Genomic DNA, 16,118 nt, shown 5'->3' on the forward strand with positions numbered 1-16,118 from the left:
GAAGTGAGGTCTGATGTTACAGAGCTCAGATTTGGGCTGAAGCATCTCCTTTTTCCAGCAGGAGAAGGTAATATGCCCCAGGGCTGAGTTTTGAAGAGGGTGGGGTGGGGTGGGGTGGGATGAGGTGAGATGGTAGTGTCTCATGGTGTTAGGTTGAGGCTGGGGGTCGCGGGATGCCATGGGGACAGCCTGGCTTGGCTGTCACCCACCACCCCTGCCCTGCCGTGCCAATGACCAGCTGAATGTAGCATGGTTATGTATCAAGGGGCTGCTCAGGTCTCATTTGATGGGGAGGAAAAAAAAACCCAGAAGGCTGGCAAGGAGGCAGGAGAGGGGTCTTCCACAAGGAGTGGAGGGGGCAGCACAGCTGCAGGGTCCCAGAGAGGCTCTGCTGGGGCAGCTGCTTGGTTTAGAAGAAAAAAGCCCCAAGTGTAGTGCTGGGCCAAGCCAGCAGCTTATGTAAGAGCTGGCAGCAGGACTGGTGGTGCGGAAACCCAGCGCGCTGCCAGCGGGGTGCAATCGCCTTTGATTTTCTCCTGTTTGCTCAGCAGCTTTCATGCGGTGGGGGAGCGGGGCAAGGGCGCGAGATTCCTGCACACTGAACTTCTCTGTTTCTCTCGGCAGGATAAACAGGACATAAAACAAAGCCCCAAGCCAGCCCTTGCCTCCAAGGCAGCGTGCTGCCAAACCCCCAGCGGGGTGGCGCATCCCCCCGTGTGCTCCCTAAGGAGCAGCCACCCCATCTGGGATGCCGCAGCCTGGGATGCAGGGAGGTAATGGGAGCCTACCCAGTGCGGTTTCTGGGCACTGCAGCCACTTTTGCAGCTGGGTGAGGGTTGCCTCTTGGTGTTGGAGGAGCAAGCAGGAGAAAGGGGGCAAAGGTCCCTGGCAGGGCTCAGGCAGCAAGTCCCATGGTTTCAGATAGCTGAGGATGGGTGCTCCAGAAGTGACTCCAGGCTAGACACTGTGCGGACACTGGCTGGGGTGGGTGTCCCCTGCAGAGGTTTTGCTGTGACCTGGCTGCCCCACAAGGCACAGTCCCAGGCAGTGGGACTGAGCCCTCCCTGTCTGATGTAACATGAGATGCAGTGGGGTGAGGAGGCGGTTGAACACTGGTCCTCTCTGTGCAATGGGCTTGGGGTGGGGTGGCGGGGTTCACAGCTCCCTTAAAGCTGGGCTACTTTATTTATAACCCTCCCTAAGGAGTAATTTCCAGGCTCTCTTGCCCCCATGCTAGATGCCTGCCAGTGACAGTGTGAGGGACTGACCTCAGCCCTTTCCCAATACAACTTAGCTAATCTGGCTCCCCAGGGATGCAGCTGTGGGGCCAGACCTCTGCCATTCCAAGCCCATGCCAGTTCCCCTGCCTTTCCACAGAGCCACAATTTCACCACTGCCAGCCTGGTGCAGGGCAAGGTGAGAAGGCAGGGAGCAAACTGCGGTTAAAATTTCCAAGAGTTTCAAGAGGGGTTTGCTCTGGAGCAAAGTGCTCTGTAACCACCTTGAAATCACTTGGTTGGGGAAAAGCACTGGCCAAGTGCAAGGCTGCAGCAAAACTCCTAGCAAATGCTATTGCTGCTAAAGCAACGTGAAGGGAGGATGGCTTGGTGCTGCACCTCTGTCCTGCTTGACTGTCCTGCTGGCCATGGAGGGCAGTGAGCTCCCCTCTCCTCCAAGGCGCTGTCAGTGAGTTATCCCGAGCTGCCCTGCCCTAGCCCTGCCACGCTCCTTGTGCTGCTGCATGCAATGGCATTGCCGACTTCTGCTCCAAAAAGGAAGAGCTTTGGCAGGGAAAAAGCTGCTTGGGCAGAAAGCTGTTTCCTTGGCTGGGATTTGGGGGGTCTGAGCCACACACATAAAAACCCATTGGAAATGCAGAGGTATGCAAGGCAGGTGCTGCCTACTGCAGCACTGGGCCAGGAAAGCCAGGCTGGGGTGGCCTTTGGGGTCCCTTTCTTGTACCCAGATGGGAAGAACAAGCTGATGGCTGGAGCTGTACGAGGGCTGGGGTTGGTGAAGGCTTGGGGAGGTGTGTGGGGTTGCCTCCTCATGCAGCCGCACCAACCTTGGGCAGGAGGGGCTTGAGGAGCACCATGCCCAGGTGCCTGCTCCAGCTGCCAGTTTGTGGGCGCTGAGCACCCCTGCTAGTGCTGGTAGGCTGCAGAGCTGAGCTGTGCTCCTCTGAAACCATTGGGATCTTTGGTGGGGGGGCAGAGATGCAAACCCTTGGGCCCCTTATCCAAACCTCTTGGCCTGGGGTTTTGTGAGAGCTGGCTTTCTCATAGGATTCCCACTCCAGGCTTGATGGGTTGGAAATACTGCAAAAACAGCCCTTTTTCTCTTTTGGTTTGGTTTTTCCCCCTGATGTTTTTGTCTTTCCACTTCCGTCTCTGGCCAAGGCGAGTGGTGCCAAGGCACAAGAGCCAGGCACACCCAGAGGGAGGGAGAAGCAAAGCACCCTCAACCCACAGGAAAACAGGCACAGAAAGTAAGCACGGTGGCCGGGAGCAAGGAGGAGGGTTTGCTTGTCAGCTCCGGCCAAGGGACAGCCCTCCTCAGGGAGGTCCATGGACTCAAGGTGGGTATCGTGGCTCTGATTCGGTGCCCCAGTCTCTGGTCTTGCACTGATGCTGGTTCACCACGGGAACAATGAGGGAGGGTCTGCACTTGGGGTGCAGACAGGGCTTGACACCCTTCTGCTTCCCAGTCTGCCCGTCAGGTCTCCCTGGCTCTGCTTTGAGCCACAATGTGGGCTCAAGCTGCATGAGTTGAAAAGGCTCAAGCTCTCAAAAAGCAGCACAGGATCAAAGCTTTGTAAACACTCAGGGCATTTGGCCCAGGAGGTTTTGTTCCGACTATTTATAGCAGTTGGGGCCAAGCGAGTTCAGAGCTGGAGGCAAACTTTTCCAAAGCTGGGGGGCCGTTTGGATTAGGAAGGGGGAAAGGGAGTCCAGCCAGGCCCGTTTCCAGCAAACGTTGACTCCTTCCTTTAGGTATGTGTTGCTATCCATGACACACTAACAACAGCTCTGCACAGAAGTGCCTGGCTGGGGCTGTAAAGATTGAAACAAAAATGTGAGTTGGCTGGAACAGAGAACATGAAATAGAGAAAGTTTCCAAACAGCAAAGCTGTAGCATTTGAATGAAAACTTTCCTTACCAGCTTGTTTTCATCCTCTGGTCAACATCCTTCAATTACAAATACACTTGTATTGTTTTCTAGGGGAGAGCTGTCGCTGATTTTAGGACAGAAAGACCAAAATATGGCTTCCTGAAGCATATGCCATGCTTAGAGAGGGAGAAGAATGGTTTCCTTATCTTCAAGGTGAATTCTTTTTTTGTGCTGTCATTAAAGAACACATAATTTTTCTGTGCTACCTGCTATAGGCAAAGGCAGACTTAAAACTCTGAGCGAGCAAACCAACCAGGACACCCTTGAAATCTTACCACATTTGAAGCTATAGCCCTTGCAAAGCATGAAAGCAGAAGCTGGGGTTTTCCTGTCTGCTAAGTGAATTGTGCTAATGATGGCGTTTAATTGTGAGGAGCATGAGCAGCATGTTTTAGATACACACCACAGCTTTTTGCATGCCTAGATCCACTCTCTTTATTTAAGGCACTCAGTATAGGTTATAAAAATATCCCTTTAATTACCAGTAGCTTCCTAGCATGCTGCCAGATTTCTGCTGCTCTGTAGGAGCAGTATCTCTGAGCTTCCCCCAAAGGAAAGGGTGCAATTAGGTTGGCAGATAATTATAATCGGCCTAACAAGGGGACGGCTTGAGGGAAGTGGCTTTGGCAGCTGGGTGGTGCCCAGCCCAGGTGGGCTGTTATGGTGAGCGATGCTGTGCTCTTTCCTGGCAAGGGTGGTGTGGGTTTTCTGCATGCTGCTCCATGCTGCAGGAGCTGGGTGCTCCATCAACATAGCCCAAGTCTTACCATGTGTGTGCCACGGGTTGCTTTCAGAGAGAGAAATGCCATAGCTGGAAGGTCTCCTTTCATCTCTGACATCCTCACCAAAGCCTGTCCTCCCATGCAGAGGACAGCTGTCCTTGCTGCAGATGGTTTGGCTGCGCAAGAGAAGCCAAATTGTTATCCTTCAGGGAAGGCTGCAAGATCTGCAATGGGTTTTGAAGAAAGAAATTATCTGTATGTTGTCAGAGGATGGAAAGAAGGTAGGTCTGGCCTGAGTACACATCAGCTGGCTGTGGCTGGTGTTGCAAAGGGAAGTGTCATGCAGAAGGGGAGGCTTCCCCTGGAGCTCCCCAGGCCTTTCTTGTTTCATATTTCTGTGAATGACCCCCAAAAAGTAGAACAGCAATGCTGACATGTGTGGATGAGGCAGAGCTGGGTCATGTCAATGGTATAGAGGAGGTCGTAAGTGTTTTTAAAGGAGAATTGCATGACCTGGAAGACAGGAGCAACAACAACCATATGAAGCTCAGCAGTATAAAATGCAAGGTCTTTGAGCTTGAGGAGCAGCAACATATGATAATATAGGACCTCACATTCTCTGGAAGTGATAGAGAAGGCCTTTGGACTGTCCACTGATCTCACACAGTACCTCTGAGGCACTGCCTGAACACTGTCATGCAAAAGACAGATGCTCCCAGGGGACTGTTACAACAAGGCCTCTCTCCACTGACATTAAAACCCTCAGGGGAAGAGCCACCAAGACCTCCACTGGAACAGTGGGTTCAAACCTGATGATCCATTCTCCAGAAAAGGTGAGTGGAGTGAGTGCAAAGCAAATCCACTGTCCTGGTTGCTCCAAGGGTGAAATAGGTGTGAGGGTCAGACATGGTTGTTCTTCTCCTGTCTTGGTTTTTCAGCATGGCAGAGACAGGCTTTGAGCCCAGGTTCAACCCCTACCCAGCAGAAGAAAATGTTGTTCTCAGTTTTGCCTCCTAATGATGATGATGACAGCTCACCTCTTGTTTTGTGTGTCCTTACTATGAAAGACTGTTCTTGTGCTTGGTGCTAATGTTCCCAACTCTTGGCCTGGAAAGGGTACACTGGCCAACTGCACAGTCATTTGGTTTGCTGAGAGGCTGTCTGTTCTGCAATTAACAGACAAAATGTCGGCCACTGTAGTTGGAAAGAAATTTTAATTAAAATCCCTTGGTATTGGCCTTGAGCAGGCTGTGGAGTGAATGGGAAGAGGGCAGAAGGTCCAGGTCAGTGTCTTGGGTCACCCTAGGAGAGTGAACACAAGGACAGACCTGGTTTATAATTGCATGGGCTTTTTTTTCCCCTTGAGTGACCTGTCCAATGGATGATTGCAAGCTGATAGGAGCACAGATACTGCCAACCAAAAGTTGGGATAGATCCACAGGTTGTTTAAGTCCTAATGAGGAACCATGAATAGAAGCTCACATCACACAAGTGAAAAACACCTCACTCTCTTTCTTTTCTAATGAGTGCTCTCCGAACACTTTTGTTTTGGTCTTTGCTTGTCTTTCAGAGGTGCCTAGGGCTGCATCTTCCAGGCTGGCCTCCAAGCTGCTGTCACCTACCCCATCTTCTCTCTGATGGCTGCTGGGAAGGTGCCTCACACTGCTGGGTGTCCAAGGTGGACCAGCAGCAGCCCTGCATGTGTATGATGGTGGCATGGGTGAGTGAAGTGCTGGAAGGGTGAGATACCCCCTTGGCGGGATATGGTGGGCCGTGGTCTGTCTCCTCCAGGTGGAAGTTGCCTTCTGAGTGCTTGCCTGTGATCTGCTGGGCTCTGGACAAGTGGGCATGTTGTTTCATTTGTGGTGTTTCCCACCAGCACCGTAACTGCAGGTGCTACTCTATTGAACGAGTGTCTGCTTCTCCCGATGTCAAAACTCATTAATTAATGCAAAGGTCATGTAATAAGCGCCAGGAAACTGGAACCAGGATGGGTTCCCCTGTCATTCGCATGGATCAAGTCCTCACTTCCATGGCTCCGGCCCTATGGGCCTATTTATACTCCCTCTGCTCAGGATGAGGTGGTGGACTTTCTGGTTTGCATGCTAACAAGCAAGAAAAATTAAGATAAAAAAGCTGAACGGGTATCAGCCCCACAACTTGTCACTTGAAGGCCACCACGACGGTCCTACCAGCCTATGTTACCCCTTGACATGGCACCAGTGCCCTGAAGCCACGTAGAGGCTCTTTAAAACGTTACTCTGAAATCTCTTTTATTTTTTCTAGGATTGCTAAGGTAACTTTTAGAGGGCAAAAGCCCCCCTCAGTTCCATGCCCTGAACCTTGACTCCTGCATCCTTCCTTCAGTGTGGCACAGACTTTGTCCAGAGGTACCTCAGATCCTTGCGCAGGAGGATGGAGCGGGCATCTGGCATGACAAGCTGGGAAAGGATTTTATTTCTGCACTTGGGCTCTGGCCTAGAGAAATCAATTGGCTTTCACGCGTTTTAAGGAAGAAAAAAAATCCTTTCCTGCTGCCATTAAAGTTTTTGTCTCCTGCTTTTGGGTTTAATTTTGTGCTGTCAAGCTGTGTGGGAGCACTGAGCAGCTTTGGAGTTTCTCAGCCCATGCTGGTGAGGAGGAGACGTCCAGGTGAACCCAGGCTCTTCAGCTTGGCTATACCCGCTCGTGGCTGGGATGGGTGTAGGTGCCCAGGGTGCCCCAGCCCAGCCCCCATCCTGGGGGCAGGGAGGGAGAGGGGCAGTTTGGGCAGCTAGGGCTGGGAAACGGGTAAAGTCCCAGCAGTGAAGCATGGGGGTGGCTCCAGGGACTGGTCAGTGGTGGCATTTGGGGCCATGAGTGCCCAGGTGAAACATCTCAATGCGTTCCCTGCTGGCATCAGTTTAGCTCCGTGCAGGACCAGCCACCTGCACAAAACCAGCTTTTGGGATGAAATTAGCATTTTGGGACAGCAGCAGGGGGATCTTTTTACCATTCCCTGCAAAATATGCCATTTTTAATGCCCAAGTGTAGCAGACAAAGGGGTTGACTGTATTTTTCCCTTTCCTTTCAATCCCCTTTCTGCACAGTGACGTTTTCCACTTCCATACCCTGTTCTTTTTTTTTTCTCTCCCCCTTCTTTTTCGCCTCCTATTTCCCCCTCTGCTTTCTGCCTCCCTCCCCCAAATATCCCCCTGGGGGCACGGCCCCTTTCTCAGGGTCACCCTGTCCTGGCAGGGTGCCGGGGAGGTGCCAAGGCATGCAGAGGGGCTATGCCAGCGCTTCCTGCTCCCTCCCCAGCAGCACAATGGGAACATTCAGCCGGGCACCACGTAGCCCAGCACCAATCCAGAGCCAGGGACCCCCCCACGCCATCCCCGTCCCCCGCTATCACCGACTCCCAAATAGCAGCATGAGACAGAAAGCAGCTGACGCTGTGTCCCAGCACGCCGGCGGAGGCGAACTGGAATCCAGCATCACAAAACAAGCCCTGTACACGTTCCCCTCCTGACGCAGGCGCGTGTGTGTGTCCCCTCCCTCCATCCCCCCAAAATCTCCAAGTCTGCCCAGTAACACCAAACTGGGCTCCCTTTCCCACCCCGCCATCCCTGGCCAATCCGCACGCTGCCAACAGGCCAGGGCCTCCGCTGCTGAGATCTGAGGGGCAGGAGCTGGTGGAGTTGCAGGGAACGGCATGTATTTCTTCTCTCCTTCTTCCTCCAGAGCTGCTTGTTTTTTAATTCAGGGCCAGAGGGGAGGCGTGGGTCGGAGGCTGGAGGCAGCACCCATCCTTTCCCAGGAACACAGCCTTCTGCCCCCCTCTCCCCCCCCCAGAAAAAAAAAATATTTCAATGCTGCTCAAGGAAGCCTTGTTTTTAATCGCAGGCAGATCAGTGTTTTTTTTTGGGGGTGGGACAAAGGAGAAAGAAGGGGAGGCAGAGCAAGGAAAGCCAGGCTTCATCCTCCCCAGGTCCAACCAGATCTTTTCAGGCTTTCCTGCCTGCTCCAAGGGGGTTTTTCCTCCCTCCTCTTTGCTGTTTTTCCTCATCTCCAACTCCGTGCTTGCAGCTGCTGCTGCGTTTGCAGAATGGGAGACTGGGCTGGTGTAAATACAGCAGTCCTGGGGCGCTGGGGGGTGATTGCTAGCGGCCGCCGGTTGGGCTCCAGCTTGTTGCCCTCCAAAACTCCCTAGGAAGCAGCTGGGGTAGGTGAAGGGATAAAAACACTGAACACAATGGGTTTCAGGGGATTTAACTGAAGGACTTTATGGTTGGACTTGACGATCCTAAATGTCTTTCCAACCTAAATGATTCTATGACTTCAGCTGCCTTGCAGGGGAGCTGCCAGTCCCTCTGCCTCTTCCATGCATCAGGGCTTTTTGCAGGTCCCTTGGGCTCAGCAGCCACAAAATTACTGGGTGAAAAATAATAATTAAACACATTTTGGTCTTTTCTGGCATATTCATGGGGCAGCGCCTTATGACGAGCTTGCCATGCTGTGCTTAAAAGCACAGAGGTATTGGGGATGATCATGATCCCAGTGCCCATCCCTGACATAAGGGGTGGGTGTTTGGACCTGGAACTGGCAGGGCAGGCAGGATAATATGTCCCATGTTGTCTGCTTAGATGCATGGTTGTACTGAGCTGCAGCAACACCTGATGAGAGGCAGAGGCTAGCTCAAGGGTGGCTGCTCTTCCACAGAGTTGGAGGAGCACCACCGAGTCGAGGGTAGTGATGCTCGACTGATTTGCATCCTGCTGAAGCCTTGGCCCAGGAAGGTGCGTAGTAGCTTAATGCAGCCAAATTCTTGTGGGAACTCAACAAATTGAGAGCCTGAAGTTAGTGGCCTTGTTGCAAAGGCTGAAAATCAGGAAGCCAGGTAACGACAGAGCTTCTATGTCTTGTGGGGAAATTACTGCCAGCAGTATTACCAGCCAGATGGGATTGCCCTGACATCCACATATTTTGCAGCCACCTTCAGAGGACTGTCATGCTCTGCTGGTCATTTTGGGTGTCATGACACAGCATTGGCTGAAGGGAGGACGGGACAAGCATCCTCCTGGCTCCAGGGGCCTTAAAGGGCTGGGAAAAAAACAGCAACTGCTGCAAGCTGGTGCCCTAAGCTGCAAATGAAAAGCAGGCAGGCCTGATCCTGCAGGAGCTGTGTGTAGCCGTTGGGTAAACTGCAGGAACAGAACTCGGACTGTAGACTTCCCGAGGAATGGCTGGCAAAATTTTGCGAATCTTTGGGGGGTGGCTGGGAGAGATGGCGAGGGCAACATGACCCTGTGTTTGCTGCTGGTGTTCCACCCCAGGGAGAGGCTGAGCCCAGGGTTTCTTGCACAAACTGTTTGCATAAGGTGAGGAAAGCCGGAGCCTGGGGGCACAGAGCAGCTCCAGATGTCCTGTGGCAGCTCTTCTGCAACAGCTGCAGGAGCTGGGCAGGGACTGTGCTGCAGCCGCCCACGGGAAACACTGCGGATTACAGCTCCCAAGGAGTGAGGGCATTGCTGGGCGAGTGGCACCAGCTCAGCCATGCGGGATCTTCCCTCTGCAGTGATGGGGCAGGCCGCACTGGCAAGGGCTGTGTCAATAAATGGGTGTTATTTCTTAAAAAGACTTCAGGGTCTTTTTTTCTTGTGCCCTGCTTCCCTCATCTGTTTCTCAGCATAGGCCCTTCCCATTGACTCACTGAATTGTATCAGGACACAGAATATCTCGCCTGAAAAGCACACATCTTGGATGGATAACCAGCACCACCGTCGCTTCCTGGCTCTGCATACCTCTAGCACGCAGCCAGAAGAGGAGCGCTGGAAGATTCAAAGCCTCAAGCTTTAACCCTCACAGCCCTTCTGAATTGCACCCATGGACAGGATCGCTGCAGGGTAACAGAAGAGCAGCCAGGGTCCAGCCACCGAGGACAGGCTGGATAGCGGAGCTGGGAGGATGGCTGGTGTCCGATGGGCGAAGGACACATACAGTCGTCTGGTAGACTTGTTCATAGGCAGGATAGAGGTTCATCCAGCAGACTCACTGCTCTGTTCACCAATAGGTGCAGAGCCAGGGAGAGGGCAGGTGCTGGCTGCCCCTGGGCTGGTTATGGTATTCACTGGGCAAACTGGTCCTCCAAGGCACCTGCTTGCACAGACTCAGGCTTGAGTGAGAAGTAGGATGCAGGCACAATATATAGAATATCCTATATGATATCATGGTATAGGATACAGACACCGTCTACAGCTCCCTGTAGAAAACATCAGCCAAACTAACACCTCAAGAGCTGGATTTCATATCAGAGGTACAAGAGCTACAGTGGTAGGAAACGGGCTGGTTTTGTCTAAGTCCAAAGAAAAGAGAGGCAAGGAGGTTTCATTCCCTCCCTGACTCAGGTTTGGGTTAGGGATATGTATGGACTTAGCAATAGGATGAGGGCCCCTCCCTACAGGGCAGCCCCGTGTCCATGAGGCAACCAGGGTAGGGTCTGGCTGGGTTCGAACTCAGCTTTTATGCCAGGACGATGGGAAAGGACTGGCAGGGAGTGAGCAAGGGGGACACACCCAGCTTTGCATCACGGTTATGGGAGGGAAAATATGTTCAGGCGGTTGTTAGCCCCAGGGCCGTGCTGCAGCTATTGTAGTTCCCCATTGCTGGTGATTTGAGCTGTACCTATTGCAGGGCAGTGACGTTGCAGCAGGGCACGTAATGCTGGTCTGGAGCATCAAGGGCAACCATCACATTGGTTTTGAGATCTCAGAGGATATTTCCCTGGTGGAGCAACTCAGCTCTCTTCACAGCAAAAATAATCTTCCCCTCCTCCACCACTGCTGAATACTCTGGCATTGCACCAAATAGCAAAGCCAATATGACATACACCCTCATTTTCTGGGCCTGCTCATCCCAGCTGTCCTACAGCAAAGAAGAGTGATACAGCATCTGCTTTTCTAGCTGCAGCCCTCTTCCAGCCACCTCTTTGTGGCTCTTCAGAGCTGGTGCCAAGGGCTCGGAAATCCGTTCAAGGCATAAAGCAAGGCAGTGGCAAGGAGCGAGCAGCAGAAGCAGCGCTGCCTGTGTTGAGCTCCGCCCACTGATGGTAGCACCTCGGGTGTCTGCTCCAAAGGTCTCTAGTTTGCTCAGGTTTTTCAGGGTCATTGCTGAGGCCACCACTGTCCTGCAGCATTATACAACCTCCCTGTTTGGTGCATATGGGAAAAGGAGCTGCTCACATTTCTTTCCTTCCAACACAGGCACAAAGAAAGGTCAGAATAAGGATGTTGGCTCTGTCACATTGGCCTGGAAACTGCTGTCCACAGCTACGACATTGAGTCTAATTTATGGGTTAAGCAGGATCGAGAGAAGCTGATTGGCAGAGGGGGATCCCATCAGTATCTGCCAGAACATTTGCCTACAGGAACTGGAAGAAAGATGGGATCAAAGCTGTGTATGGTGTCTGCTGCACCTTCATTGCACCAGCTTCTCATCTCCATCCCAGTTCTCTTGCAAAGCCACTCAGGAGCTGAACAAGCAGTTCTCCCTATCTCCATCCCCATGCCTGCTGCAGTGACCTTCCTGGGAATTGCTCCCTGCTTCTCCTTGGCTAATGGCATGATGTCCCTGGGACAATGTCCCTGGGACCAGCTCCCATCTATTTGCTGTGGACTGTGGAAGACATGGGGGGGGATGGACTCACCTTCCACACAGGAGTGTCTGGTTTGTGGGGGATGGGGAAAGAAGGAGATTTATTAAATCCATTGGAAGAAGGATTTAGAGACTGCAGGACATGCCTAGTTAGAAGGAAATTATTTAGTAGTAGGTTGGTATTTTTTCTAGCTTCAGTATCTCGTGCTGCCCATTCCTTTGCACTTCATTAAACTGCCCTTCCAGCCACCCCCTTGAACTCAGATCCGCTGCAGTATGAGCTATAAATTATTACTGTCAGCCCCATGATTCCCCTGCCCTCCTGATTGCCATCTTTTGCCCTGGACACTTGGACACGAGCCAACATGGGCAGGGCAGGAGGATCAGAGAGGGAAATAAGAACAACAGGAGGGTGAACTTTGGGAATGACATGTTGGACAGGATTCAGGTCTGGCCTCTGGTAATGGGGCAGGGTATATCCCAGAGGTCGGATGCCATGTCTGGGTGTCAAAGTGGGAAGAGATGAGACGGTTGGCATGTGAATGTGCACGCAAACCTATTTATTGCCTCTTCAGGGCTGCCTTACATCCAAAATTCATGGTGCAGTCTCTTCCAGCAGTGTTTCCAGGATCCAGTGCTTGCTTCCAAGCCTGCAAATATGACTCTGGCAAATGGCATGCAGAGAGTTTCTCCCCAACCCTTGCACCATTCTGCCTGGACTGAGGTTTTCCTCTGGTCTGCCCACTCCTCCCTGCTCCTCCCATCCCTCCTGCTTGTTTTCTGCATTCTGCAGAGCCAGCTGGGCAATGTGCTCTAATTTTTTCTTCTGAGTGAAGTTTCCTACAGTAGTAAAAAAGGTAAAAGGTGGTTTGTGCTGCAACTAAAGAAATGTCTGTGCCCTATGGCTCTACCCCATGTGCTCCTCTTCCCTGGAAGCACGCAGGCACCTATGGAGGTAGGTATGGCAAAGCCCCTGTGTTCCCCTGGTCCCCATTCATTCCCAGTTGTGCCCAAACCCCTTGTCAATGGGCAATGCCTGGGGCAGGCCAGGGACAACCTGGGCAACAGTGCGGACAACGATAGGGTCCTGCTGACGATCTCCAGGTCAGTCTTCTCCAGCCACTGGAGAAGCAGATGACACTTACCTTCCCCCTGATTCCTCATGGACATTAGCACCAAACAGACGGTCCTGTGATCCCCACCACAATGCATGCATGACAGCCCTGCTTTGGTCCAGGTCTCTTGCTGATCTCCACTCTTGGTGCCCCCAAAGGAAGACTTGCAATGCCCAAATAGTGCAATTCAGAGCATGGGATTTCAAGCACTGGTGCTTGGTATCACCTGCCTATGCCTGCATACTAAGCCTGGATGCTCAGCCTCCGTAGGACAGGCACCTTGCAGTTGTTGTGCAGAGCGATTCCTCACCAAATTTGAGTTTCTGATGCAAAAATCACAGCAAGGTAATAGGTGCCATTGCCTGTTCCTGCCTACTGACGCTGCCAAGGGTGGGCAATAAGGAGGAGAAAGTTGAACTATGAAGGGAGGAGGGAGCCATTAGCAGAAAAGGCATCTCCTACACCCCGAATCAGGTTGCTCCATGTCAGTGTTATAGGGCTGTGGGGTTTTTAGCATCTGTCTTTCCTTCTCTAATGAAGGGTGATGTCTCCTTGCAGGCTGTCAAAGCCTTAGCACCAACTAACCCAGCAGAAATGGGCAAACAGGGATATTAAGAGGGAGATAAGTGGCAGAGGGACAATTCTGGCTGGAAAACAGTGCTGTTGGAGGTGTCGCTGCTGCTTCACTCTGCCTGTGGCTATGAGCCTCCTGTTTCTTGCAGGAAAAGAAGGAGGCTTTGAAACTTCCATTTGCAACCCCCTTGTCCCCCTCCTGGTGTCATCCAATCACTGGTGTAGAAATCCATGCTTAAGCAGGTTACATAAAGGGAAGAAATAGCTTCCCAGTGTAAAACCCATGGGATGGGTGGATCGTGCCAGGGAGGCACCAGCTTAGCATTTTGTGCAGCTAACAAGCTTTTGACTGGTAACGTGGCAGGACGTGGTGGCTTCAGAGTGAGGGTGGGCTCCAGTGACCACCAGACATGGGCCATGCTCCTAACAGGTATGGAGCAACCTCTGCGCTGCAACATGGTACTGACCCAAAAAGACACATAGCAAATTCCTCATGAACCTGTCTAGGAACTGGACCATTGCATGGCCGCACGCCAGCTTCGCTGCTGCAAAACTATTAATCCTTGGTTCATTTTCATGTCAGTGAAGAGCTGGCTGGTGTTTCTCCTGAACAACTGTGCAGCCAGCACTGTGCAGAGATCCCTCCTAGGGTCCCTATGACTCCCTGTCTGTGCTCAGATAATCTGTGGGATTACAGCCATTATATTTAACCAGGTTAGATGACTGTTACTGCAGTTTTTGTTACTGTTTTGTACCAGTCATATTTATAGGGTGCACTGGTCATATTTATAGGGCTGCAAGATCAAGTTACAACTTTAAGGGCTCCAGCCATGGACGCTGTATGGCAAAGTAACCCTGGATAAAATGGAGCTGGTCCCGCTGAACATCACTCATCAGTACCAGTGCTTCTAGAGGGCCTTGGTGGCTCCTCGCTGCAGGGCCGCGTTTTGGCACCACAAATAGAAACCCCACCTCCCACACCTCCCATTGTTTTTGAGAGCAGTGTTGTGTACCAAAATCTTCTGACTGGGGGGAATGGGGCTGGGGAGAAGATCTTAAACCCTTCTGCCTGAAGAGGGGGTAGTTCACACAGCCATCAGTCCCTGCAAGACTAGGAACTGGAAAAAGAAATCTTTAAACCACCTTATAACATCTTGGTTGTCCTTGGTGCTAGAGCCCTGTGGGTTCAGTGATTAGGGGATGCCGTTTCTCACAGCCTGTGTTGCTGTCCCTGCCAGATACCTGCAGCATTGGGCTTTCTGCTAGTCCAGCAAGGTGTGTTCTGCACTTCTGGTGATGCTGGGGCACTTTGGTGCCACCCCAGAGCACATATCACAAGGAAAGCCACATTCAAGAACAGGGACAAGCTTTACCATATTCCCTGGGTTTGCACAAGCAGGTGCAAAAGCCCCCCCCATGCACACCCCAGCCCCACTGCAAACACAGCTCCCTGCCCTGCCAACATCCCCAAAGCTGCCTTTCCACCTTCCCCTACTGCAGACTCTGCCTGTTGGGGTCCCTGTCCCCCCACAGCAGCCCGGCAGGCAGGAGGGGTGCTGGTCCTGTGGGAGGTGGTTGGCTCTTTAGCTGCTATTACGGCAGCAGTAAACACCTTCTCTCAGCTGGCCAATGTCCAGTGCCGGCATCAGCCCCACAGCTGTGACACAGCCTGTGTCCTAGGGCCACCCTGCCAAGACCAGGTGCCAGCCTCTGCCAGTGGAGGGAGTGAGGCAACCCCGCTGCTCACCCTGACCTGGCCTGGGGGTGTTCGTATGGACCTGAAGAATAATCCCCCTCTGATGATGGTTCAGCCATAGCGAGCAGCACCAGCCAGCTAAATGTCAACCTCTGCTTTGCACAAGTCTTGCTTCACAAGACACCAACTTCTTTGCATCCCTCTTCTTCGAGTCTGGAGGATGTCTCTGAGGGTACATACACAAAGCTCCTTGTTAGCTGGACTTCAGGATTATGAATAGTGAAGTGTTAAGAAATTGAGCGCCTCCACCCGGATCTCCTTAACTGCCGTTGATCTCAGCTGTTCAGCTATGCTTCACATTCACATGAGCTAAAATTAACTGTGCTCCCATGCAAAGTCTGTGGCAGAGCTGTGCTTGGAGCAACACAGCTTTATGAACTGCTGCTAGTGGTTTTTAGGTGTTAATGAATGGTCAGAGCTGTATCTGTGCTGGGCAGCCCCTGTCCCAAGATGAACCTTTTCAAAAGAAACCTGTCTGGAGGCAAGGGTGGGTAAAATGGATCACCTGAAGTCTTAGACTGTTCAATAGCCAAGGCAAAGACTCTGGTCCCACAAGCCTGTGGACCTTCTCTGCACCCCCTTGGGCTTTTGGCTGCTCACCTCTTTGCAGTGCTGTGCTCCTGTGTCCAGCCTATGTACCATGGCACCAGCCTGATCCGGTGCTTGCTGCTGGAGGGGAGAAAAACCCATGAGCTCATCAGCAGCTATTCCATCCCAACAGTGCAATGGATAAGTGGGAGGATTGAAACACCAGACCTGTGGCTGCTCCCTGAGAGCCAGGGAGGGACATGGTCTGGCAGAGCCAAAAGCTGGCTCTGGGGTGACACTGGGGACTTTTGCTGTGGGCAATGCAAAGGAAAAAACAGGACTTTCCTTGGTGTCTGGCTCCTTATGGGTGGCAGTCAGAAGAGCAAAGACCCCTCCATTGCTTGGAGACCCTGGGCATCCACCATCCCTGCTGCGCGATTCTTGGCAGAGACCAGCCTGCCCTGCAAGGCCATGACTGACCCTCCAGCATGGGGGCAGGGAGTCCCAAATAAGGTCTTCAGAAGTAATGAGGAACTCCAGCACATGCACTAAAAATAAGGAAACAGCAGGCAAAAAATAAATCACTTAGAGGAGCCCCTGGCTGGGAGGCTGAGCTGGGAG

At 52.3% G+C, this 16,118-nt stretch overlaps 1 long non-coding RNA gene across 1 annotated transcript; it reads left to right on the top strand.

The window, feature by feature from the left end:
- The first annotated feature begins 136 nt into the window (after positions 1-136).
- On the top strand, positions 137-6,452 carry LOC135313903 (uncharacterized). The gene is made up of 5 exons (XR_010373396.1): positions 137-2,578; positions 3,223-3,324; positions 3,966-4,174; positions 5,464-5,613; positions 6,180-6,452. It is a non-coding gene; the product is annotated as an uncharacterized LOC135313903 (long non-coding RNA).
- The last annotated feature ends 9,666 nt before the right edge of the window (positions 6,453-16,118 follow it).

Source organism: Phalacrocorax carbo, chromosome 6, assembly GCF_963921805.1.
Source record: "Phalacrocorax carbo chromosome 6, bPhaCar2.1, whole genome shotgun sequence".
Lineage (NCBI taxonomy): Eukaryota > Metazoa > Chordata > Aves > Suliformes > Phalacrocoracidae > Phalacrocorax > Phalacrocorax carbo.